General features: G+C 41.7%; 1 protein-coding gene across 4 annotated transcripts in view; it reads right to left on the bottom strand.

The window, feature by feature from the left end:
- The window catches only part of dtnba (dystrobrevin, beta a), a 102,519-nt gene extending 77,195 nt beyond the window's left edge, over positions 1-25,324 (bottom strand). For 2 of the 4 annotated variants that reach the window (XM_036549213.1, XM_036549214.1), the window contains exons 1-2: positions 24,746-25,324; positions 6,856-6,902 (exon numbers count right to left, since the gene is read on the bottom strand). The gene's annotated coding sequence lies outside the window, so the exon portion shown is untranslated. The remainder of the gene's footprint in view (positions 1-6,855; positions 6,903-24,745) is intronic. The other 2 variants (XM_036549215.1, XM_036549216.1) reach the window with 1 other exon arrangement.
- Between the last annotated feature and the right edge of the window lie 1,685 nt (positions 25,325-27,009).

The raw sequence follows: 27,009 nt of genomic DNA, 5'->3' as shown, positions 1-27,009 counted from the left end.
AGATTGCGCGGGGCGTAGACAGCTCCTCCGCAGTCTGCGCTGTATTTGTCAGAGAGGGTGGCAGGCACCTTTCCTGCCTTGCAAAGGAGAAACAGCTAAACAACATCCAGCGTTACTTCCACATTTATGTATGTTAAGCAAATCGGTCACCTCCAGCAAGACGTCGTGGTCAAATTTTGCAGAGGTGTGCTAAAGCAAGTGTAACACGCTCCAAACCAATTTATATTTCATCCACAAAGTTTCACTGCAATTTATATTTAAATCAAGACAAATTACAGCATGGCAGTAAATTCATTTCGAGCCTTGCATGTAAAGGAAAAAAAAACCCTCTCCTGTCCTCCATGCTCTGAATGAGATGCATTTTAAATAGCGGTTTCCACTCATTCCTTAGATTCACGTTCCTGCTGAATCTAAGAGATGTAATTCGTACTTCACAGAGACGGGGGCTGACTGTCTCTCAGTGCAAGGTCAGGATTATGCTGGCCCGCACATTGCCTTAATCTGTTCAGATGGCTGAATGTATTCAGAGAAAGGGGCCTGCAGGAGAGCAAGAACAATGGGATCAAAAAAGATTTCGGTTCAAATGAAGAGCTTGTGAATCACATCTAAGATAAAGGATGAACCGTGAAGCTTACTGAATACGCCATGCGTACCCGCACAGAACGTGACTGTAACTTGCCTATGTACTGCGTAAAGGTAGCAACGACACCTTTTACACTGGAGCTGTGTAAAAAAACACCTTTGTTTAAAACCCTACTGATGGAAATGTAGTACAAGGGACATCTATTTCAAAATAAAAGCAGAGCTCCCCTGACACCTGCTCTTTGTTGCATACAAAAGAGAGATAACGTTATGGGTATATCTGAAAACAGTGGGCAGAGATATCCGATACGACGTCAATCGGAACAGAGACTGACACACAAGCGGAGGACAATGTACCAGCGCGTTTCCATTACCTTCTACAGTTTTGAGGTGGAGAGCTTTGCACATTAGGGGAGAGTATCAAGGATCTAATGAAGCAAAAAGCAAAACCTCCTAATATTCTGAATCCAAACCACTAAAGTATGATGTACTATTCGAGAGAAATGTAATGCAGAAATTATAGATCTAGTAGTGTCAGAAAAATCTGCATGGTTTTCCTTACTAAGCAGTTTCTTTTATGAGCTATTCTCATCTCAGTTTTAAGCAGTTTATACATTGACTAGGATACAACTGTAGGTCAGTAGCCTGGATTTTTGTCCTACCCCACTGACATCATCCAAGTAACCTGCTGGTGCCTGGTGAATCACAAGGTGTCAGAGACGACAAAACCCTGACAAACTTATCCACCCCCATCCCTGATGGAGTGAAACCAATCTGTTCCACTGTTACAAGCATCCAGTCATTTTTAGCAGAGGACATGACCGGGCTTCACAAGACCTGGGCCTAAACTTCTTTTTTAAATTTGCGGTTCCACACTATAGCTGTAACATGAACATCAGGCTGCAATCATCACTTATGGTCAGCTGTACTCTTTGTGATGAGGTGAGAATTCATATCTTTGGCAAAATTCTGGGCAACACTGAGTTGTGATGGCAACTTTACTATTTTCCCTGCAAAGTGGAGAAGGAAGGAAAAAAGCAGCAAAGAGCCACATAAGGACCAGAATCTTCGCTCTGTGATAGTTCTTGTAAAAGTATTAGCTGAAGATTCTGAATACCTCCTGACATAACTGAGTTGTGGTAATACTGTAGAATTACTCTGTTTGATTTGTGCTGTCCACGCAGTATAATATTTTCTTGTATTCCCTGTATGAATACACATTGTTTTCAAAGAAATGTTCAGATTAGTAGTTCCCTACGAAGCAGGCTCAAATAGCAAATGCTCTAAAAATGGAAGACTTCCATGGGTTTGAACCCAGAAACCACACTGTGCAGTGGATTGTGCCATGTCTTCACATCCAACGGCTGGTTCAGCAGCGAGACGCTTTGGCACCATTCGATACCAATACTCTATAAATAGGACGCACAGCTTCATTCAATTTAAAGCTAGATCAACAACAGCTCTGCCTTTGACCTTTTCTAAGCAAACCCGTTTCACGAATCCTTCCAAAAGCCGGTGGACTCAGGCAAATAACGCGGCGGTCCAACAGACAGCTGGGTCCGCGTCAACGCTTTGCTAGCTAGCCATGCCAGAGCTCTTTGACCCGCTTTGTGGAAAATATGTCCAGAATGGAGCCACATTCAACCCGGGCAGCAGCAGCAGCTGGGCCTTCACCCAAAGGAGAGTGTACCTTAGCGATACCCATAACACTTTAAACCAACCAACACAAAACGGCAGAAAGGAAAAAATAGCAAAAAAAGAGGTTATCCATGTTCAGGATGTATTACATTATTGGCATTTAGCAGATCCTCTTATCCATAGCGACTTACATAGGTTACAATTTTTTTTACATGTTACCCACTGAGACAATTCTTGGATAAGTACCTTTCCCAAGGGTACAACAGCAGTGCTCCAGCGGGGAATCAAACCAGCAACCTTTCAGTTACAAGTCGTGCTCCCTATCACTATGCTACACATACACACTACACATACAACTGAGCAATCATATGGGACAAGGTTTATATTCAAACTGATGCTGCACATTGACTGTTCAATCATGTGCTGTTTTTTTTTTTTTTAACAGTTCCAAATCCACCTGATGACTGCAAAGTGACTTAATTACACTTGTTATGCACCTCTAACAAACTTATTCTCAGGGGGACTGAGCGCTGTTTAAGGGAGTTATGGTAATACAACAAATCCCCTTAAACCCAGATACAATGGCTCCTTCTACGCTAAGAGAATGGGGGGGTGGGGGGGGCTTATCTAATTACATGCCGTGTTTCATTTGACACAGCGGCAGTGCTGATATCAAGCCCCATTTTAGTGCACACTGGCGGGCCAGGATTGAGAGACCACTGACAGCTGTACCTAATTGCCTTATAAAAGGAAAGATGCCTGGTACCGCAGGAGGGGTGAGAAATCGAACAAGGAAGAAGCGGTCCAGGAATCATCCTCTTGATTTTGATGAGTGCCACTCGGGTGCGTTTTGTTGTCAGGTGTCAGTTTATCTACTGCTTAAGAGATGCTGGCATATACTTGTCAGGACTCTCGCTTGCACATTACCATCTGGTACTTTTATTGCCCTAGATTGGGATCAAAATGGGATTGGAAACAAACCTAATCTCGACAAGCTCTTCTATGCATTGGACGTATATTAAGGTATTTTGAGACAAACTGGATTCTTTAGCATATATTTGAGAAAAAGACCTGGATTTATGTAAGACCTTTAATCACTTCTTAATATACAAGATTAGGATCTCAAAGCCTTCTACTATGGGGGTTAACCCTGTCTAAGCCACCCCCAGTACGCAGTACACCCCTGGGTGATGCACAACTCCCTACACAGCAGCTGAGGTGGAGAGGGAAAGATTTAGCAAAAACAGCTGGGGATGTTTAGATGAAAAAGACCGACAGTCAAAGCACCAGTTAAACATCTCATCTGATATATAAAATATGCATGCAGACTTATTAAGATGGCAGCTTTACCATCTGCCAAGTTACAGGTTAGCTGGGCCTCCTCTGTACCTACACAGCACTGAGAGTTAGGCCCACCTCAGGGGTTGCCTACATAAATAACCACCATGACCCAGACATCTGCCTCTCTTCATGCAGTTACTTCAATAATATCTAATGGCATTCAAACACACATAATTCAGACACAACTTCACATGGCCACAAAATAAAAGGCCACACTTGGACCACTTCATTTTGGAAAAAGAAATAGAAACATCCCTGCTGATTAATGAATTTCACCTGCAATCATTTCATCTGAGCACATATTTGCTCTGCATGTTTTTGTCATTCATGTCTAAAATTTCTGTCTTGGCTTTAAACCGAGAAGGCACAATGAAGGCCTAAATTCACGGCAGCCACCATGTCTGTGGATAATGAGGACTGACGATGACAAACAGGGCCAAGGCAGATTTACAGTCCGCAGGAGAGACGGGGCCTTTATTCACGGTACATTACAGGCCACTGCGAGCACCGTGGCACAGTGTGCGAGAGAGTCACATCTGCTTCCGCCAACAGCACAGCACATGAGCACGCCGCTGTTTGGACACTCTCTCAATCTGCGATGCATAAAAACACACAATGTCTCAGAGAATCAAAGCCCTTCCCATATAGGAGATGATGGTATGTTTTTGCATGTCATATCGCAACCTCTTTACCGCCATGCAGCGTAACGGTGGGGGGTACAGGTCTGAATCACCAGAGGGGTGCTTTTTTTGTATCCTTGAGTAAGTCGGCTAACCAGATTTGCTCCGGTAAATACCCAGCCGCTAAGATGGATAAAATGAGGAGTTGAATCAATGAACCGTCCAATAGCTACCTCATACATATGAATAAGCAACATTACAGAGTGTGTGTTATAAAAAACATAGGAATAGTTAGTGTTCAAATTTCACCGAAAATAAGAAAAGACATTAATAATGCCTGTAGGATGTAACTAGGCACCACACGAGGCTAAGACATGTTAACAGCCTACCATGCTTCACATTCAATTTATTTTTAGGTCAGAACATGCAATTAGAAGCCACAACAAGTTACAAGGTTGCAAAATGTTACAAACACTCCGTAGAACAATAAAACAGCTGGCAATTGGCAACATCTTAGAACAATCCACAGGGGTAAACTGAATAGAGTGATTTTGTGCTTTTTAATGCCGTGCCAAAATAAACTCCCTTTTGCACAATTTCAGCAGCAGCTGTGTTCTAATTGTTGTGTAAATTCAGCTGAAATGTAGGCAAAATGAGCCAAGATGTGCCAATAACTGCGTTCTTTGAATGCAGTTACAAAGCAGTAACAATGAGTCTGCTTCATAAATCTTTCCTTCCTCTGACTAAAGAAGGCATAGCTCAACATTTCTGAAGCTGTAAAACAGCTTAAACATGAATCGGACTGTCTGGAATTGACTTTAAAAATCAGATGAAATATTCATGGACAAATGAAAAGAAAGGCTTTCTGGTAACCACAAGAATGAACACAGATTTGACAGCTTGTGAATTCTGTCAAATCATCTACAGTCAGAGTAAGCTACTTCCAGCAGACTGGATATTAACATGTAATTCAATTGTTTGTTTTTTAAACAGATACTCAGCTTCTCCTCTAATTTTCATACCGAATCAATCTAAAAATTATATACAAATTAACATCAGCTAGCTGTGCTGGGTACTCAATCAATATGTATTTCTGGCATTCCTTCAGTGTCACACAGCAGCTAGGTATTCCTGTAGTTTAACTGTTAGCTACCAGGACAAAAACACTGCTACTAACAAACAGTGGAATGGTCATAGTAGGCCGACCATATTTTAATGTATTTCTAAAACAACTCGGTTACCAATGATTTCTGAACAGGCCCATGAATACTACCACATACTACTTTGCGATAACCTTAGCATAGTGATGCACTTATTTGGAAGTCGCTCTGGGTAAGAGTGCCTGCTAAATGATGTAATGCAACGTAATGTAAAGTTTATGAAGGTATAATATTTTGCCATGAAGCGCAACACAAAGTGCATCTAATGACCGAAGAAGCGTTTGCTGAACATGCATGCAGTTCCTCCTTGGCGTTCCATACTCTAAACAAGAACCGTCTCATGAAGAGATATTTGTTCCCCGTTGCTTTCACACTGTTCCTGGTCACCATGGTAACTCTGCATAGTCCCTTATTTCCTTTTCACTTCTGCCATTACTGCTGGTCACATGCCAATTAACTTTCCAATACGCTACGCTGGTAGAGGCCACCCCCACCGTATCCGCTGCGGTGAAACCTAGCCTTTAGCGGCCACATGTAAATACATTTTATGCGATCCATTCTTATTCAGTTCGGTATCTATGGATTTATACAATCCATAGTCACTCTATCCCGTTATGTTATGGTAGAGGATGATACAGATGCCTTTAATGTAATAGCTATCCCACACTGCTGTCATAAAGCCCAGCTGTCTGCAGCATATGTGACTAAGCGTGAGCCTGGTTTGATAAAGCCAGAATGCGTCTCTTTGTTTGGCTGCGGCTTGTATCCAGCGTGATGCGAAAAACATTAATTCAGCTGGGGAAAGCCTCGCTCAAGGGCACAGCAACAGAGCCATGACCGCTATACCCACCGACTACCGTATTAACTGCAGGTCATTTTAATATCACATACTGGGGGAAACATTTTGAAAGATGACTACATTTTAGCCAGTATAGCTGTCTTTGAACAGTATATCTAAAAAAACCTCCATGTTGTATGTTGGTATTTTCAGAGTTAATTTTTCTCCTTGATGGAGAACGCTCTGTATGTATCCATATACTTAGGTGACTATTCAATGTTTACACTGCCTGTTCTGCAATGCAAGCAAATCTTTGAGTAGTGATTTTACAGTTAGAGGGCTTTAAACCATATTTGCTACCTGGACAGGTGCGCCTGTAGTTTAGCTACAGTGGAAACTATTTACAACATGTCTTTGCTCACAGGTACTGTAAGGAAGGGCCAACACACGACCTGTTCAAAGGTCACCCACACCAAACAGGGAGAGACACTGCCTTGGATATACTAACTGAAACAGAATATCCATAATTTAAATTATCATGAAGTATGATTCGATTATGGCTTTGCTCTGCTCTGCACTGGTGCATGGCTGTTTTTTCGTTGTTAGTTTTTATTGTAGACCAGTACCAGATGCTGCCAGTGCTGCAGTTGCAACAGTTTCAAAAAAGAGGATTAAATATTTGTACATTTCCCATTTAAAGAGTTACATCAGCAAGAAGAAAAGAGGGAGTCTTTACCTTCTGACAGCCGAATGTCAAGCAAGATAAAACGTCAAGAGAAGAATCTGGGGAGAAAAGGAAGACATACATTAATACACATTTCCAGTTTTGCCATGAAAACAACAGTAGGCCATGGGCTTCATAGCAGCATCTTGAAACCTCCTATTCTAGGGGAAAACAAGAAACATAACATTGCAGAAATAGAGCCCCCCCCCCCGCTCAAAATATACATTGATTTCACTGTACAACTTCCAACACCATCAAAAGTTTGAAGTTTAGGACATCACAAAATACAAAAAGTATCAAAAATGGATAGTTCTAAATTTGGTAAAACGCTCAGACAGCTGTGGGCTAAATCTCAAACATACAGACAAATATTTACATCTCTGTTCTTGATGCCCTTTGAAAATCTGTAACTTTCTGCTGATAATATATATTCAGAGTTAAGGGCGTTTGATACCTGGTTGGGAGTTTTTTGGAAGTTATAATTCATTGAAGACTCTTAAAATACAACGTTAAAGGTCTGAGTGATAACACTTTCTCTAAAACAATTTCTGATCTTTTTAAGTGTTAGAAGGCCCTGTGACAGGAAGGTAAAATGAATCAATGTGCTGCAGACACGCCTCATTCATTCACTTCAGGAACATTTCAATGCCTTTCAGGAGCCTCTTATGATAAGACATGCTTATACATTTTTTAAATCAATATCACCAGATTTAGTTTTAACATGACAAAATGAAATACTGGGCAGTACTCTTTCCTTGCTTCCAACTACCAGTAGATTAATTGTGTGTAGCCTCCTTGAAGAGTTCTGTTAAGCAGTTAAACATTTCTGAGAGAGACGCAGGGAGAAAGAGGGGAGGGGGAGGAAGGGAAGCAAGAGAAAGGGAAGTCTGAAAAAAGACAAGGCAAAGGGGAACAGACTGAGAGAAGGAGAGGGAAAGAAACAGGAGAGAGTAGAGAAAGGGGGGAGAGAGAGAGACAGGGAGAGGGACACAAACTGAGAGTGAGGGGAGGGGCTGCCGCATGAGCTAACAGAGGATGCTAATGTGATGCGCTCCAGAACGGTCAGAAAAAGAGCACCCTGGTAGTCAGAGCCTGCAGGGATAATTAGAGGCCTTCCTCAAGACAAATATACACACCAACACCCAGCTGACAGGGGTGAGTAAAATATACTTGGTCAAAGATGCTATATGGGTCTTTCTATTAATTACAGTCTGAAGCTCTGAATTTAAGAACATTCGAACACTGACTTGGTAAGACCTCATTATATTTGCTTATATTTAGTGTGAAGTGAGTTCAGGTGCTTGTTTTGTTTTTGACGAGTCAAAGTTTCAGTGTGTTTTCTGCCTGATGTACCATGCTTGTATAATGATAATGAGAAACATGCAATCAAAGACATTTTAATCTAAAAACTTGGTTAAATGCTTGAAACTTGTTTCTTAGATAAATATGAATAGTGAAATTGATGCCTATACAAAGAAATTAATTTCAAAAAAAAAAATTTGGCTACTTTGCAGAATCCAAAATATAAGATAGTCCTGATTTGTTTAGCATTTTTTGGTCACTGCATAATTCCATTTGTGTTATTTTATAGTTTTGATGTCTTAACTATTATTATTCTAAAATGTGGAAAATAGAAAACATACAGAAAAACTCTAATATGAGTATGTGTGACAAAACATTTGACTGGTACTGTATACGAGAGAACCACTGTGCCAAGGATTAAGTGAAAACGGCATGCTTTCCTATAGTGGATATGCTCACACAAACACTTCTACAATAACAAGCAAATAACAACCATAGCTTCTGTGTGTAACGTGGGTCATAGAAGGAAGTCCTGACACAGACTTATGAAGGACAATTATGTCCCTTGTTATGCTCGCATTTCCAGTGTCACGGTAATTTGCCTAGTCTTTATTCGGTGTTAATGTTGACTACAGCTATGAAACCAGGGAAACTGAACATTACAAATCTGCACTGATTGATAAGGTGTGCAAGGTAAGAATAATGCCATTACAATGAACAAGCATCTACATGCATTACAACAGGTATGAGATGAATTAGGCCTAAAGGTTTCATGACCTGACAAACATGTCCATTCATTGTTATATTCAAATAACATTGGGATACAAACAATTAAAAGTGTTTTTTTTTAAAACAGATAACCTACAATTAGCTTACAAGTAAAGCAACCCACCTACACTTAGTCTCTACAGGTCTGCAAAAACCAGGTAGAACAAAATATCATCATTGATATTTTGACCTAATGACTTAACTAAACACCTCCCAGTTATCATGTGACTGCTTAACTAATGTATTAGATTTTGTGTTACTATTGGTTCCATGTTGAAATAAGTTCCAGCTACACTACACCGTCTGTGGTCTTTAGGTTGCCAACCCCAAGAAACACAGAAAAATGCATCTCTGGCTGTAAAATAAACAAAGAAAGATATATGGAGGAGAGAGACAGTAAAACTATCCTGAAAGACTAAATGAGGGCCTTCTGTGCTCATATATACAGCAAACCGAAACTGCAACTACATACAACCTTTCGTCAAGCTTCGAAACCTGATAACAGCACGCGTATCCTGCAAACAGAAATCCCAGCTACACAAAACCTTCCATTAAGCTTCGAAACCTGATAACATTCAGAGTAAAAAAAAAAAAAAAAAAAGCTGCAATAGCCGCACACGCAAAACCAATTCATGTCAGGTGCCGAGCTGCTGATTATGTTCCAAAAAGCCACAAATGGTGTAATAAATCAGGTTTTTGTGGTGCAATTAGTGGGAGCGCGCATTTATTCTTCTCCTCTCTGACCCCTATAACATTATTAGTCCGTCTCCGAGGAGGACCACTTCAAGGGACGGAAGAGTTAGCCGAGAATGAATGGTCTGAATTATACTGAGGGGCCACTGTCCCTTTATTCCCAATTTAGACTGTAAATAGGATAATCGGCCGGGTGAGAGGGGTACATAAACTCTTAACCGACACCAGCGCTGTTCATTATTTCCGTTTGTACAGACTGCCAGAACCCGCAGCTCTGTCCTCGGTCATTCCCTGTCAGGGAGCTTCCCTCCGCCCTCCCATCAGGTCATTAAACACCCAGAGGCAAACATCATCATCTCTGCTGCTCTGCCACCTGACTGAATGACAAGTGCCAGCTCATTTTCTTTCGGAGATCGGACCTCAACAAATCTCTCCCGCTAACATGTCCTGCACACCCATTAATTATTGATACCTCTCATTGCAACACGCATTGTGTAGGTCTTCGCTGAAAAGATTTTCCATATTCCACATGAATTACAAACACTGAGTGCTTTCCTGGCGCAAGTTTTAAATATAACTTTTAATATTCATGATGCATGTAACTGGCACTCAATTCTCTTAATTCTACTTGCAGCATTTTTCCCAGAGAATTTTCAGTATGGACAAAGTGTTCAATATGGACAAACCTCCATGTTCATTCAATGCTTACCAGTTTATTACACTGAAAGAGGCCCATTTAAGAAGATGAGAGTACAGGCATCATAGCTCCAGATACAGACAGGGTCAGAAATATGAGAGAGCATGTGGGGGCCTGCTAATGAAGGTGACATTTTCCTTTAGAGCTAGAGAGAGAATATGACTGGTCCCATGGGTCAGGACATGGGTTCATACCACTGTCACACAGGCAGTGTAGCTAAGCTAACGCTGGCTAGCAGGCATATGACTTTGTTCAGCACAGACAGAAATTTTCTCATGTATTAAGAATCAACAGTGGGGAACATCAGGAATAACATTTGCAGTACCAAAGTGAAGGATGCAAAGTTGATGGAGAAAGATGACCATAAAGAATATCATATGCATTTGCTGATTTCTACAAAGAAAAATAATCAAATTAACTACAGATGAATGTACAGCAGAACATCAGGGAATGGACAAAATTCTTTAAAGACCATTATTATTACACTATTATTTTCCATTACAGGAAACACAGTCACACATGCAAATAAAACATCTGCAAGCTATTTCCAAATATAATCCAGCAATGCACAAACAAAAAACAAAAAAACCAACACTGGTTCTGTTTTCACAATACAACACAAGTCTACTCTGCACAAGCAAGTACAGCACCTCCCATGCAATATGCCCTTCCCCTGCCCTGCAGAATAAGGGAACTCCATGCACAGTTCCAGCAAATGTACCCTGCAACATTTGAGCTGGCAGCATTGTTTTTCCACGATTCTCAAGACTCGGCTCAAGGACCAACAACGGAAACACTGCAAGCAATTTAGGAAGCGTCTGTAGCCTAATCAAACTAGTAGTGTCACCAGAAGCACATTACTAGCTGGTAATAGTTTAGACAGCTGATCTTAATGAGCCTTGCACTAAAAAGTAAACATCAGCTGATGTTTTCTGTTGACTGCTTTGAGTTCAGTGGATGTGCAGATATCTTCAGCGCAGTTATGACAACTAACCTGCACTAACCTGCATATATGTAGCTGATGACATCTATTTCACAACAACTTTCCACCTTTCCAAAGAAGTGTGTTATTGTTGGTTAAATCAATTATTTTAAAATGATACCGCTTAAGGGAAAACAATCAATAATTTGCCATTCTGACGGTGACAATTAATGGCTTTTCTGGTGATGTTAAAAGAGTCCATTTAACACTGAAACCAATGGTGGGTGACAACTGGTTTTGAAATACATGGGCCATTAAGAGGCTTGTGATGTTAATCAAGGTGATATTACTTACTACCTGACTCATCTGTACAACATGTCATCTGTGCATTGGTACTACAAATCAGTGTCTACCCAGGTTTAAACTGAACAGGTTTAACAGGCTTAATATTTAACATGGGAGCAAAACAAAAAAAATCTCACACAAGGAAATAGGGAAAAGCCTAGTGAAGTGATTACACAGAAATTTCAGTGACTTCCAAATGAAAAATTACTTGGTTCATTTATTTCAATTACCATGAGATAAAAGCCCCAAATTGAAACCCATGTTTACACTACTTTAAGCCTCCATTAACACTTCAAAAAGGAGAATTAGATTAGTATTGTTCAGCAAAAATGGTTTGGAAGGTGTACTTCAAATACATATTAAGAAAAGAGGACTACCACTGAACAACCATATTAATTGACACCAACTACTATTTTACAAACTGAAAAAGACAACTGCTATTCAACCAGGTAGAAATATTTTTCCACTGTTTCACTTTTCACAGCATTCTTCACATTAGATCACCGTCGTATTAATAATTCAATGAAAATGAAATAAATATATTCACCTTATTTAAATTTAAAAAATTACATAACTGGCTACAAAAGGTCACCCGGTTTTTTCTTGCCTATTCATGCAATTACGACAACTGTGGGCCTGAATCATAAAAAAAAAAAAAAAAAAAAAAAAAATGCAGCACGGATCTCGGCAGGGAATAATGTCAGCAGCGCTGTGGGGATTACAAACTACCCTCTGGGCAATTGTAATTAAAAACTGCATTAATACCACAAAGCATCTTGTGCACAGGTTTTAACAGGACGCATTTAACATGATTAAGGCCAACCGATCAGATGATAAAGAACGGGATTAGGGAGGAATAGCGGGGTCAGCGAAGCTCCGCGATGCCGAACGGTCGCCGTTCGTTCCGCTGCGGAGAAACGAGCAGAAAACCGCACCTGTCGGAGAGGAGGAGAATGTCCCCGCTGTCCGAATATCCCCCCGCAGTCGGTTTGGCTGCGGCTGTGAAAGTGTGCCATCAGTACAGAGACGCGCTGCAGCGTTCCACCGAGACAGCCAGGGCTGGTTCTCATTCCAACAGCGGCAGCAGTGAAAGTCGCAGGCTATTATCGCTTTGTCAAAACCCTGCACCATTGGAGCTGGAAGAAAATTTTTGGTTTTTGTGTATTTTCCTTTGCTTATGTGCACCCATGTCAGGGTCGTGATTTGTGAGAGGACATAAAATTTTAGGCCGGAACCATCATAACGACGGCTGCTGATCGCTGCTGTTATGGTCCAAGAGCAAATTGTGGCGTTTACACCAAACATTTAATAATGCATAAAGTAATCAGAGGATGGCAAGTATGCACCTCATAAATCAGATTATCTACTCAATAAATATTTTGCTAAAGAATAAAGAAGCATACTAGTACAGAATATATACAGATCCTACATGCTAGTAGCCTACAGCACTGTTCCATTCAGTGTTATACCCAAATAATGCTCAGAAGTGACAGAGTTCACTACTTTGGCTGAATCATAATACTTATAGTGTCATTGTTATTTTGCTGTATGCTTCTCTGTAGTGAGCCACACACACACACACACCAAGGAAGTTAAGGATTTTTAGGTTATAGCAATTTTACAAAACAGTGCTGCTTTAACCGCTTCATCACGCAAAGGACAAACAAAATGAAGAGGAAGCCAGAGGCCCCATCTTAGCAGGCCTACCACATTTTAACCACGTCATCACCCGTTCATCTTGAGTTGTAACAGGGAGAGCGACCGAAAAAGGTGTGAGGAGCATACCTAAGTGACACAACAGGTGTGGGACGAGTTTGACAGCCAATCAGTAGCGGCCCCTGACCACCCACACTGAGCACCTGCCTCTGTGTGGACTGGCCACCACACTCAAACTGACCAATATAACACACTCAGTCATACCAATGGAAATTAGAAACATTTCCACACTTATAAACACTTCATCCCTCATGTCTTCAGATATGTCACGGAATATCCTAGTTTTTTAAAATCGAATCTGATCATTATAGAACTTTTTTCGTTATAGGTGAAATTTTCAACATTCCATTCATATGTAAATGCAGGAATGAATGAAAAATAGAAAGAAACTTTCAGCATACTCACTACTGTCTGAGGGTGGGGTTAGTAGAGTAGCATTTCTAAAGCATACCAAAAAAAGAAAACCACCATCTTGCCAGGTCAAAATGATTAAAAAAAAAAAAAAAAAAAAAAACTTTCCCTGAAAACCTTTCACAAGACATAAATTGTAACACGAGAAGCAGTAAAAATTTCTCCTGGCTGTACTGGTTTGGTAAGGCGACACCAGTGAGGGCTATCTGCTGGGCCCAAATGGACACTTTGACTGCTAGCTGTTGGAGGGTGGTCACTTTAATGACCAGCAGGATTACTATTCCGGGCCCTAAGACCCCCCCCCCCCCCACCCACTCTAACTTGGTGGCACATGACACTGACAAAACAGCTGAGCTCTATTCTGAGACTCCTGCAGTGTGTATACTTGGTTTGCCAAAGTGATGCATCTCTCCTGCCTCGCTCCTCTTCGGGGACTAATTAAAAATGGACTGATCTGAAGAAACCGGGCAGATGCAAAGGCTCAGCAGCCCAGCTCTGTCTTTCAGTTACGCAAACAGCTATGTATGACGTCCAGCATGCACCAGACGCTACGATGAAATGAATGAGTAATATTACTTGTGTCACATACCTAGAGAGAAAACTCTAGGAACTTAGCTGACATCACCTGGGGATGGGCCCACCTAAGAGGCCTTATTACTTCAATTGGAGACCGTGCGGAAATCTCGGGATTGTTTCAACATGCCAGGTTCAGATTCTTTGAGGATCAAATGTGGGTTCAGGATCAGTTTCTTCCATAATCAATCCATGTGGGTTTGCTATACGAGGAATAATAAATCCCTTTTAAACAGCCGTCCTCCAAGTATACACACAGGAAACCAGTGTGCCATTTTCGACCAGAATCCTTGCCTTTTGATTTCTATAGGCCACCATAAGAGCCAATGAGGTGAGAGAACCATGCCCCTGAAATGAGAATAAATTCACTGTCCTGGACTTTACAGTTCACGTCTGCCCTGTCAGTGGTTTCAGTCTGCTAATATGCAGAACCATCTAGATGGACTACTAAAGATACGAAGAGGTTTACAGGCAGTCGGTTTACCGCAGAGCAATGAAAATGGTGGCCATGCTGGCTCGCTGCAGTGCTTGTTCTAATTTTTGCTGTCCTTTTTCCAGAATACAACTGCACTGCTGATACCTGCATCCTACCTACCGCACTTCCCTTTTCCTGTCCACACTTTGTTATAATGGTTTCTAGCCCGTAGCAGGCTGGAGAATGTTACACTGATTAACTACATTCAGGCTTCAAAGTGACATTTTCATTACATTTCTATTGCTTACAGTGAATCATGACATCCAGTGAATGGCTGATTTTAAGAAAGAAGCAGTAAAAGAAGAAGAAGAAGAAGAAGAAGAAGAAGAAGAAGAAGAAAATGCAATTCCATATAAAGCCTGCACACTTTAATTTTTTTGAAGAAAGTCGAGAATTTCTTCACCCCCCAAATAAGTGTGGCGTTAAGCTAGGAACAACTAAGTAATACCGCTAATTCCATTTTCCAATTCAGTTGTTGTTTGTCACGCTAAAAGGGATCACGAGCAGTAACAGACAGTCCAACAGCACAGATTTTTCTTGGTGGACTGAATGCAAATAAGCCTGGGAAACCTTTTCCCCACCTCCGGTTCCGCTCCAGCACACCCACCTCACTGTCAGAGCCACGCGGATCTGGTGCTGGCCCGGCCAATGGTCCATCATGCGTTTAAGCATCTCCCTCGGGTCGCAATGATGTGCACCAGCTTATAATGCCGGATTAAAATTTAACAAGTCAGGCCCCACAAACGCCATCCTGGAGGACACAGCCATGAAACTGCAGAAAAAAAAAATGCTCAGGCACAGGTGTTTCAGTCGGCTGAGATTTCCATTACATTTGGGCTTTCTTCGGCGACATTAACCGCAAACTCATGTTCATTTCCTCTGAAGTGTAAAGAGCACCTTGGAGAGAGTAAAAAACACACCACGAAACACACGATACTTCGTGCTGATGGTTCACGCTATGTCCCGTAGACCTACTGACATGTGTTGTGATGTCAGGTGTGGAAAAAACTTCATGTCACAGTTTCAGGCACAGATTTTGGGCAAAGACACCATGCTGGACAGGCCAAATTCATGATTCCCTTTCCCCTGCAAGTCAATTACAGACTAGGGAGAGTCTATAATGGAAAATGCTATGGTCTAGCAGTATAAAATCTTAGAAGGCACAGAAGAAACACCAAATTGCTCTGTAGACAATTAGCTTATCGAGCGAGCAGTTACTGAGCAGGAATTGAGTGAGAATTGGGCATACTGATAGAGCCTAACGGTAAAGTCTGGCCATTCACTCAGCCACACGGGTGGGAGTCCAGGGGCTGATCTCAGAACACCTCTGGCTTCCTGTACGGCTGTGAGCACTGGGCAGGTCCAGCTTCCTCATCCGAGCACACCCAATCCTGACAGCTCACTGGAAAACACATCAAACCATCATCCGGTGACAGCGCGGTTCATAGAGCACATTCGTCACGCAAGCACAGCACCGCGTGTGACGATATATCACATTCCGAGATTCCTCTCTGGTGGGCGCTGATGGCCTGGCACCACGCGGCAGGAATGATGACGCTGTGGGATAAGCCAGCCCATACGAATGCTCTGGCGATAGGCCGCTGGTACGAGGTGTGCATCAGGCAGCACATTAAATGTGAGAATGACTACATGCTGTGACACAGGGCTTCTCTGCTGCGCTGCCGGGCTGCAGCCTATGTCAGCAGAGGAGATAACAGCAGAGACTCTGCCTCTCCATTTCTTTTTTTTCCCCCCTCTTTTTAAGAATATGTACCAGAGCTGCCCCTAAACATCTCCAGTTGCACCACAAATCAGTCACTGATTCGGTATGTAGGTCCTTGTAACACACCTGTTTAATCCAGCTTTTAGTCTTTGTTTATTTGTTTTTATCGGTTGATTTTTATTCATTTTGACTTCTGTCTATTTTTGTCTTGATGTAAAAAGCCCTGTATTTTTGACTGTTTTCTCTTAATAGGCAGGTTGTCTGCCCCTCCTGCTTTATATTTGTCTTATGACTATATGCAATTAGTCTAATAACTGTATTTTTGTGCTTCTTGAGATATATACCATCCAGAAATTTCAGGCTCTGAAAGTGATTTTAACAACAAAATTTATCAATATTACTGCTACTACAGCACAGGATAACAGACAAAACCAAATATGAACATAACCAATAGGATGCCACCAAACCAGAGCACTACCAATAATATACCACTACCACTACAACCACTAGTACTCCTACTTCTACTACTACAACTACCATGACTAATGATAATAATAATAATCTGTACCATGATCTTCACTAAGGTTCAGCAGCAGACTGTCCGTCACATTTCACATAGTCTGACAAAGGAAGGGCTGAAGTGGAACACAGATGGAAGTTCCCATTTTCACTGTTCACATGTCAAATAAATGAATGGATCAAGCTGACAAAACAGCCTGAAGGCTTGTAACATGAGCCTGGCTGGGGGGGGGGGGGGACATTTGCATTCCTGAACTTCTCCAGTATACCTGCACGTGCACCTCTGAAATGTTCACACTTATTCCTCTGTTGCAGAAAAACGAACATTATTCATGAGACAGGGATGCGTGTTCATAACTCTGGGTGTCTCATCACGAACGCTCTGAAAAAGGCTACATATTCTGTACAAGGGGAATATGACACCTTTTTTGTAGCACTGATTATAAGAGATAGCGCTGGCAACAGCCTTGCTCTGCCGTTACTTCCACTTGAGGAAATAACATCTCTCAAGTCACAGATTCAAAGTAACAAAGGAATCCACTGTAATGCTCAACAACTGTCATTTCTGTTGCTGTATTTTGCTGTATTTTCCATCTTTTGAAATTCTGCCGGTACCTCAGTAAAGTAAACAGTTTTATTCTGTTGTGGGCTTCATTCATAGGATGGATTTTGAGAACTGTGCAAAACACAATAACAAAACATAGCGTGAATAATACCATGTTCATTATTGATCACAAAGTATCACCCCCATTCCTTCATGAGAAATCTCTTCATCACTGTCAGAACTGTCAAATCTCTGTCATCACTTGGCTTTGTTTCCCCAGGTCCCACATACCGGCATACACTGCCAGCCCTCTGGACGAACTTGATTATAAAGAGCGAGTCTCAGGACACACAATCGCTTCAAAATGGAAAAATCCTGGAAATTAAATTTAAACGCTGACATTATAATACGTTTCTGGATTCAGCTCATTGATTCCATTTGTTAAATTCCCCCCAAACAAATGACTCCTATGATCTGATTTTCGCTGCTTTTGATTGTATCAAATCTCACAGCATGCCTTGCTTCTCTTCCCAAAACACTATGGGTGGCAATGTTCAAAACAGTGAGGATGGACAGTAACCAGTGAGAAGCAATGAGTAATCCATTTCAGTACACATCAATTTCAGTAAGTAAATGATCCATATATGGCTAAAAACTGAACTTGTGGAAGTGGGTGCAAGTGCTTTGCTAGTAAAAAAAAAAAAAAAAACATAAAATACGCTGTTGGATCAGGCAATTTGGAGAAATGCTCTCTTTTCAGAACAGCAGTGCGGCGTAGTGGTTGAAGGGCTGGTAATGTAACCAAAAAGCTGCAGTTCCAAATTCCGAGTAGTGCTCTGCTATTGAACCACTGAGGCAGATACTTCATGGGGATTCACTAAAATATCCAGCGCTGTAAATGGATAAAATGTAGCCTAAGCTACGAAAGTTAGTAGCTGTGCCTTCCCAGCAAGCGAACGTTGTAAAAAATGATTCACAACGACAGAGAACAAGAGGGCTGCAATTTGCATTCTCATAAGTGATGATGCTCTCCAAAATACCACTCAGCATGTCTGCACCCCAAGGACAAAACATCGGCAGGATCTGGAGCGGCCGAACAACAGGCAGTTTGATCCTGAAAATGGGCAGCGGATGCATCAGAGAGACTAAATCGTGCATCACACAGGAGCTTCCCTACAACCAAGCGAAGGTTTGAGACAATCACATGACCAGATCGGACCCACAGCTGGGCCACGGGAACAGATTTTTCCCATTCCTCAGGCTGTGAGTTCCTCGGTATTTGCCTTTGAAATGAAAAAGAAAAAAGTTGTGTACCGTCTAATGAGGAAAAAAAACTGCCTTAAATTTTTTACTGAAACCAGGTTGCGCTTTGATTTAAATCATCCCCTTAAACGTGGAAGACAGACTTACGATGAAAAACCTCCTGAGGTATGCCTCCACCTTTGTGCACCAAATATTCAGGGGAGCTTTCATAGAGACCACTGGGGAATAGCTTACAAAGGCATCCCAGGGTACACCAACAAGGCTTTGTTCCCCATTTATTTAGCAAAAAAGTCTACATTTTCAGCACCTTAAAGGGCTCATCTGGAGGAATCGGCACAGCAAAAGCATTCCTTCCGCCCCCGCCCGTAGTTTAAAAGGCTACCACTGTTGTTCTGTGACCGTGAGCAGACAAACTGGTATTCTTGCTGGTGTAACAGTTCACTAAGGTGATGGTTCAGTACAAATGGCACCTTGGTTTCAGTGTTGCAGTTCTGTATGTACACTGATACACTGTGATTCATGTTAAATAAATAAATACAAATCACAACCAAAATTTATTTTTCATGCAAATCTCTTGAACATAAAGGTTGTAACCTGCCTGCTTCCAAAACCCAGAAAGCCAAGTCTTATGTCTTTAAAACAAACAAAACTAGACTGTTAGTCTGAATCATTTTAGATACTGTAACATTACAGGTAGCGGGCCAGTTATACTTGAATGGTAACTGATTATTTGGTGATTTGCATTTTTGATATTTTGGAGCAACCATTTGTATTAGTGACCAGCAAAGTTCATGTCTCACTCTCACTGCATGGTTGAACCAATATCAGAATGAGAAAACAAGCTCTCCCACCTGAGTCTGCCATTCGTCATGGGCAGTGCATCAGGTTATCAGCCCATGGTGCAAAATGTTGTGGAAACACAACACTTTCACAACTCACACCGGTAATCTCAGAGGGAGAGCGACACATTGCTTCACTACTTGCTGTCAGCTTCTTCTAAACTTATTTCTGCAAGCAAATGGCTGAGAAAACAAGGGATCAAGTCCTGTAATCAACATAAATAGCTTGTTATGCACTGTAAACCACTTCCATACTGAATTATGCAACAGATATATTTTTTGTTTGGTATGAAAATGCACTATTACACCTCTTGGTATTATCAATGGAGACTGTGACAGCACGACTCCATTTTTGTTCTGTCTCTTGAGACCTTTTAATTGTGAAGAAATCAATGACGAAGGACAAATATTGAAGAGCTTTGCTCTCTTCTGGGCCACCTTGAATGACACTGACTTTGCCAAAAGAAAAACCAAACATATCTCAATGGACTTGAAAGTACTAAACATTTCAATGCAGCTTCATCAACCTTCAATGAAGTGTAAAGTATGAAGTGGTAAGGCTCCCGAGTGGCTCAGTTGGCAAGGTGTTCTTTTTAAGAGCTGGCTGAGCCTGGGTTTGAAACCAGCTGTGTCACTTACTGAGCACTCAGCACTGGAGCTAATCAGGCAGAACACTCCCACTGCCCTCTTATCTGCCAAATCAGTGATACGTGATACATGCCAGCTCCACTTCCAGCTCCACCAGGAGCATCCAAGACATGGACTCCAGGAATGGATTAACCTTAAGACGTAAAAGCCCCCGTGCATTTCCCGTGATTTGTGTCTTCAACAAATTCACCACACAAATCATCTCCGTACAAGAAAAACGGTGTACCAAAAAAAAAAATCAAACAGCAACGATGCCTAGATCAAGATATTTGGGCACGAATTCTAACCTGCGCTGAAATAAAATGTAAAAAAAAAAAACCCAAAGCAGGAGCCTGGGGTAATAGCGGAGGCATTATCGTAGTCCTCATCACGGTTTCCCTGCATTCCTTCGGCTTCAGCGATGGAGGATCTCCACGCAGCTGCTGAAAGCTTTCTAAGCCATTAATGATAGGTACAGGACAAGTGCAGTTGCCACTCTTATCATTACCTCGGCATGCCTAGAGAGGAAGAAAAAAAAAATCACAGCGAATCAAAGGAAGACGTCAATAGAGAAAGGCCACAAAAAAAAAAAAAAAAAATGTGCCGATGATGCAGACTTCATAGTACCAATTCTGAACAGCGAGGTTTCACGCCCTTGTTTTTTTTGGGAAAAACGTATTTGAAAAAACCAGGGGATCATCAGTCTCTTTTATAACGAGCCTTTGTGCTGTCTTGTCTGAAAATCAGCGTAGGATGCAGGGAGGGGAAGGGAAAAAAATGCAAACTTCAGCGGTGCGCCACATGGGTACGGCCTGACAGTATCTGTTCCGAAAAAAAAAACGAAGATCATAAAAGGCTCCGCGCCGCTGGTCTCCGGGATGAAAGAATAACACGAGCTGGAGGTACTGCCCTTGATGTTTATGTACAGTGACTCCACGCACCATTACATTCTGTAATCAATTGGAAAAAGTGGTGAACAGCAAAAATGCTCGTAACTCAGGACGCTTTCTCGGAAACAAACCTTCCGCAACACTGACAAAATCTGCATCAACTACCAGTTCAAAACATAGCCACTACACACTCCAAAATGAAGTGAAGGGGCAAAGGATGCCTTTTTTTGGGGGGGGGGGGGGGTTACAGGTCCATAGGAGGATAATATACTTTGCATAGTGAGTAGCACCTTGGGTCAACACTGTCATTTGCAATGGGCATAGAAATCACCTTGCCTTTTACTTGGGTTAGATCCTGTGCAGCACCTGGTGAAAATATGAGAGTGTTATTTATGGACAACACTGCAGGTGATATGGGTCTATCCATTTCTAACTTTATTCATTTTTTTGTACAGAAATTGACTCCTCTCCCACAGAAACTGACCCAACTGTGCTCTCTGCTACTCATGGCAAACTAATAATCTTTTCCTCTCCGCACTGTACACAAAGCCTGAATTTTCCAAGAAAGGACAAAAAAAGACAAAGGGCCACATTCATACTGCAGCATTTCAATATTCTGTTACGTGCCTATCATCAGGAAAGGTTTTTTTTGGTATTGTTAATTGTTTGACCTTGCAAGCTGGTTACGCATTCTGGTCTGTTATCATCTGAGGCAGTCAGTAAACAGACACAGCCACTTTTCAACAATCGCTCAAAATCTCCGGAGGAGGTTTTTCTCAAAGCACATCATTCAAATTGCGAAAAAAGACAGAAGTGACCGGAAAAAAATATACTGCTTGTATCGTAGCCCAAATTGATTTTATCATTATCACTATCACCACCATAATTCATTAATTCCCTAGCTATAAATACAGAGAGTGCAGAGGTTATAAAACTAACCCTTCCGAAGGCATAAGATTAACACTCTTTGGTGCTTTGACAGTCATGGAGCCCATCACATATTTTACCATCTTTGGATAGCTCTACATTCATTCATTCATTCATTCTTCCATTCATCCATTCATTTATTATGGCCCGGGGTTTCAAAAGCACTGCCAATGGAGGAGAGCGTAGTTGGAAGCGATGCACAACAGCACTAAAGTGCACACAGTAAGATCCCTCTGAGGGCCGGCAGAGAACCCTCAAGGCCTCCAGTGATCACTCATTCAGAGAAAAGCCAAAAGAGGTCACCAGGGTGAGTCCTTCCATCGCCTAGCACCCAGAACTGAGCCGGGGCCATTCATCACCACTCAGCCTAATAGGCGCATGGTGGACCCCCCCAATGGCGCCTCAGGCCCTTCTGTGCACTAAAACCCATTCAAGTGACAAAAACTGACATGTGCAATCACACTTACTGGACACAGTCAATATGAACGGTGGCAAGACAAAACTGAGGCGTGTGTTGCTGTGTGTGTGTGTGTATATGTGTGTGTGTGTGTGAGTGAGTGGCGGGGGGGGGGGGGGGGGGGGCTGACGGACAATGTTATAAACAGGTACAGTGTTTGCTTTCCACATACAGTACACCCATGCATCGGTAAATAATTGAACAGGTACATGAAAGAGTGTCTGTCTGACTGGTGGGGTTTTTGTCACTGGAATTCACTGCAATTGCGCATCAGAAGATGTATGAAAAACTGCTGCCATCTCCTCAAATGCAGTTTTGTGACAATGGGTTGTCTGCTGTCTTAAAGGAAAACTGTGGGTCTCTTCTTGTCTTTTAAATCAGCAGGCTACATCCACCGCAGAGAGCTTCAGGACACAAACAGTGCTGTCTTCATAATGCTGCAAAACAATGCCGTTTTTCTCTTTTCTTATTTCCCCATATCACAAGCTCAAACTAATTTCACATGTCAGGTTTGAGTCAAAGCTATCTGTCACGCCACAGCCACAAAAAAGACAAGTTCTCCTGTAAGAGTTCTCCTGTAGGGTTAGGCCCCACACCTATTTTCGTAACTAAATGTTCACTGATCGTCTTGACAGCGCTCAAGCCCTCTACAATCTTTGCCAGGTCACGTGTTGGCCTTCATCAGAAAATAACAGTCCACATCAGGACGAGCAGGTGGAATTTACACTGAGACGTAACTGGCAAAATCCAGGGAAAGTCAAGATCATAAAGGAGCACTTTAAGTGACTGCTAAGTGAGAAGTTATGCAGTTGTCCACAATTAGAGCCAGAATTACTCATGCTGCCTAAATGGCGCAATTAGTTCACGGGAGGATTCCAAGCCACGAGAGAATATAATGCAAAGCAATAGCTCACACAGTGACAGCCTGCATCACTTCTGTCTCCTGATGGGGGAGGTGAGCACTGAGTCACTTGGTACTGCTATTGGGTGACTGGCTTTGGAAGTTATTCCTAGAACTATATTATTGCCAGAGTTTGGCAGTATCAAAGGTCAAACATCAAGGTCAATTCTTTCACAGTTAAATCGGGTATTACTGGTTCTGCGTGATTCAAATCTTCTCAAATACCATATGCACACTTCTTACATGAACACGCTGGCAAACTGTTAGTGTTTAATGCTAAGGCACACATAAAAAAAAATCTGAATTGGTATTTTACATAAATAAATTTTAAGGGAAGCGCTACACACTCGTGTAGCATTCAGAAAGTTACCAAACTGCAACAGTGCACAGAAAAACCACATAATTTCCGATCAATGCACCAAATTTGACTGAGCTAGTTTCAAACCTGAGAAACACCGTACTGTAGTATAATAAATTGGTAGCTCCAAATCGTTGGGTTTTCCTACCCAACATAATAATCAGGCAACTTTGTGGTACAGTCTGCACATTTCAAAACGTGCACTGCGCACACACGATTCGTATTGCAGAAAACAGCCTACAGTTTTGGCCATCAGCGATACAATTAATCGGGAAAACACGGATCCCGTCGAACTTCATTCACAACACAATAACATTTAACAACCTTAACTAACTTTCTAATCACCACCGATGTTTCCTTTTGAAATTAAAAGAACGGCAACACTGAAGGCGACATTTTGGCGAGCAAGCCTTTATTTCCTCCGTAAACAACCGTTGCATTTGTTCCTCTTTTCATTCTAACCCAACATTAACAAAGCTATCTGACGGTATTTGCAAACGCACTGCAGATAGCTAGGCGAGTAAAATGCATTTAACTGCATCGTTTAGCCAGTAGCACTGACAGCGGAATCACCGGATAACGAGTAGTGGTCTCGTCAATTGGAACTGCGTTGTATTCTAGAATGGCGGAAATTTCTCGTTACTCCGTAACATGCAGACCGCGTTAGTCCAAAGCAGGACTGTAACAGTAACGCTAGAAATGTTTCAAATAGCTTCATGCGACTTTTTCGTTTCACTTGAGAGAACGGGAGACGCAAAAGAGCGGCCATATTGCAAAAAAATTAACTCCCTATTTACCCATTTCCACAAAATGAATGTCTTCCACAGACTGCTTGCGAGCACCCGCAATAAAATTCAATAAAAAGCCCCCTCCGCGACTAATTAGTTAGTTGCTGGGAAGACACAATACATCGCTGAGCTCGACTAGTGCGAGAACGAAATATCACACTTACCAGAACAATTTTCGCAGGTAGCTAGCTAGCTATGGCTAGCTAGTACCAGCATCAGATACAGGGTAGTAAAAGCGGTAGCTATAGACTCGGTTGTGAGCGTAGGGGCAAGCTATTTCCTCTTCAATTCATTTCAGCGTTTTGTGTTCGGAAAAAAAAAATCCTCGTTCGTCGGAAGTCGCTGGTCGCGATCGTTAATGCTCCCAGTGCAAAGGTGAAAAGCGGTTGTAATTCTCCATTTTCACTTTGGTCCCAACTCTCGCTCGCTCTGCCTCTGTCTCCGTCTTCGCCGCTGCTCCGGTCCCAGGCATTGACTGCAGCAGCCTAGCAGCAGCGACTCTGACAGAGTTCCCCCTCTCTCCTCGGCTGCTGTTGCACATTCTCCCTCCCCAACATCAAACGGGCAAGCGAGTCTGCAGAGGCAGACAAAACCCACAGTGCGCTACAAATCGGGCTTCACCACCTTTTTGGAACCTTGGCACGGTTCACAGGAACAAAAAAAAAAATTATAATAATAACGGACAACTGTACTTTTAGTTTCAGTCTGCTTCGCACACGCTCTGGTCCACCATCAAAAGAATGAAAACACAACAACGTAGAATTATGGCTCTTTGCGAGGTCTCAAGGGTATTGTTATGCTCTATTATTCAAAATAACGCTGCCCTTTAAGACGACTGAACCAGGATGCACTGTGATTTATTTGCCTAGCTACTGTATGGAGTTAAATGTATTATTAATGAAAACACGTAATGATTTTTCCCCCCAAGTTGTTTGTTATATGATTAACGGATGTGTATTTTCCTCATTTTTGTGCTTCGTTAGTACTCTCATCGTGCAATCATTGAGTCTGAATCACATACGTTTCCCACGGATGTTTAGCCAATCTGAACATTTTCTTGTTTATTTCCTCACTGTTAAGCCCCTGCTGAGTCTTAGTATTCAATTAAGTGATGATGCATCATGGTTTTAACCATATGACCACAACTTGAAAAACGTGGGCCAAGGGAGATTTTTTTTCATCTTACTACTCTACAACCCCAATGAAAGAAATCATAGCATGCTGGAGTTTTCTTTGGAAAGCTGAGAAATGACGCACACATGCATTTTTATTGCATATGTTTAGATGAATATATGTAGTGCTTTCAAGCATCAATACTAGAGATGTTTGGCTCATCGTGAAAGAAAACAGCACACGAGTCAAAAGGAATTGAGGATAAATACCATCCATCCAAATGAAGGGATGAAGGAAAACGATGAGTCTGAGTGTAGGAAATCTCATAGTTTTATCTTTTCCCACAGATTTACATTGTAGATATACAAATGGATATTTACTGAGGCAATTTATGTTCAGTACCTTTGGCATGACATGAGGCAGGATTTGCACCTGCAAGTTTACAAAACTCTAGATGACAGTGCTGGAAAAATCTTTTGCTTTTATTTTTTTTTCTTGAAAAAGTCTCCATTGTGCCTACATCTACTACTTTGTGCCATGCCTACATTCCCAGGTGGAATTGCAGTTAGCCCCCACTGACACACAGGGTGGAATCAGTTTAATTTCTGCTGATGTTCCCTCATTATTCATCCAGTGATTCCAACAGGTCCAGTCAAAGAATTGTACAAAAGAAGCTCTGAAGAACATGTCCCTGGTTCTGTTATCTGGCTTTTGATAGGGTTAAGATAATAGTTGCCCCGCCATAAGATAAACCCGCACACATCTGTCAATCTTAAAATGGACCAACTACTCATAAACCCTGACTGTAAAATTTTAGGCCAGAGGTTTTCAACCCTTTTCTGGAATGTTAGCAAAGCTTTAAAACAAGCACTCCTTTGTGATATTGGACTGTTCATTTTTAGGCTTCAGGCCAATATGCTAATAACTTGTTACTGCCATGCTCATCCATTCATTTCCATTAGCAGGTCGGACACTGTATGTCTATCAACAATTCAATGTATAAATGTATATTCTGGCAGATTGCTCTTAAATTGCTGGTTGGTATGTTAAAATTTGGTTCAATGTCAACAGACAGCCTCCATTATGGAAACTTCCTTTGTCTCAAAAATGATGCATGTGAAACGTTTTATGGTCGTATGTGCTGTTTTATTTTGTGCCATGATTTTTCATCTTCTGTTTGATGAACAACTGTGACTTATGAAACTTATTGCAGTTCTGTCATCACACAACATAAACACACACACACATGCACACACACACACACACACACACACACACACACACACACTACCAGACACACCATGTCCACATAAAT

The sequence above is a fragment of the Megalops cyprinoides genome, chromosome 17 (assembly GCF_013368585.1).
Source record: "Megalops cyprinoides isolate fMegCyp1 chromosome 17, fMegCyp1.pri, whole genome shotgun sequence".
NCBI lineage: Eukaryota > Metazoa > Chordata > Actinopteri > Elopiformes > Megalopidae > Megalops > Megalops cyprinoides.
This window is presented reverse-complemented; position numbering and strand designations above follow the sequence as displayed.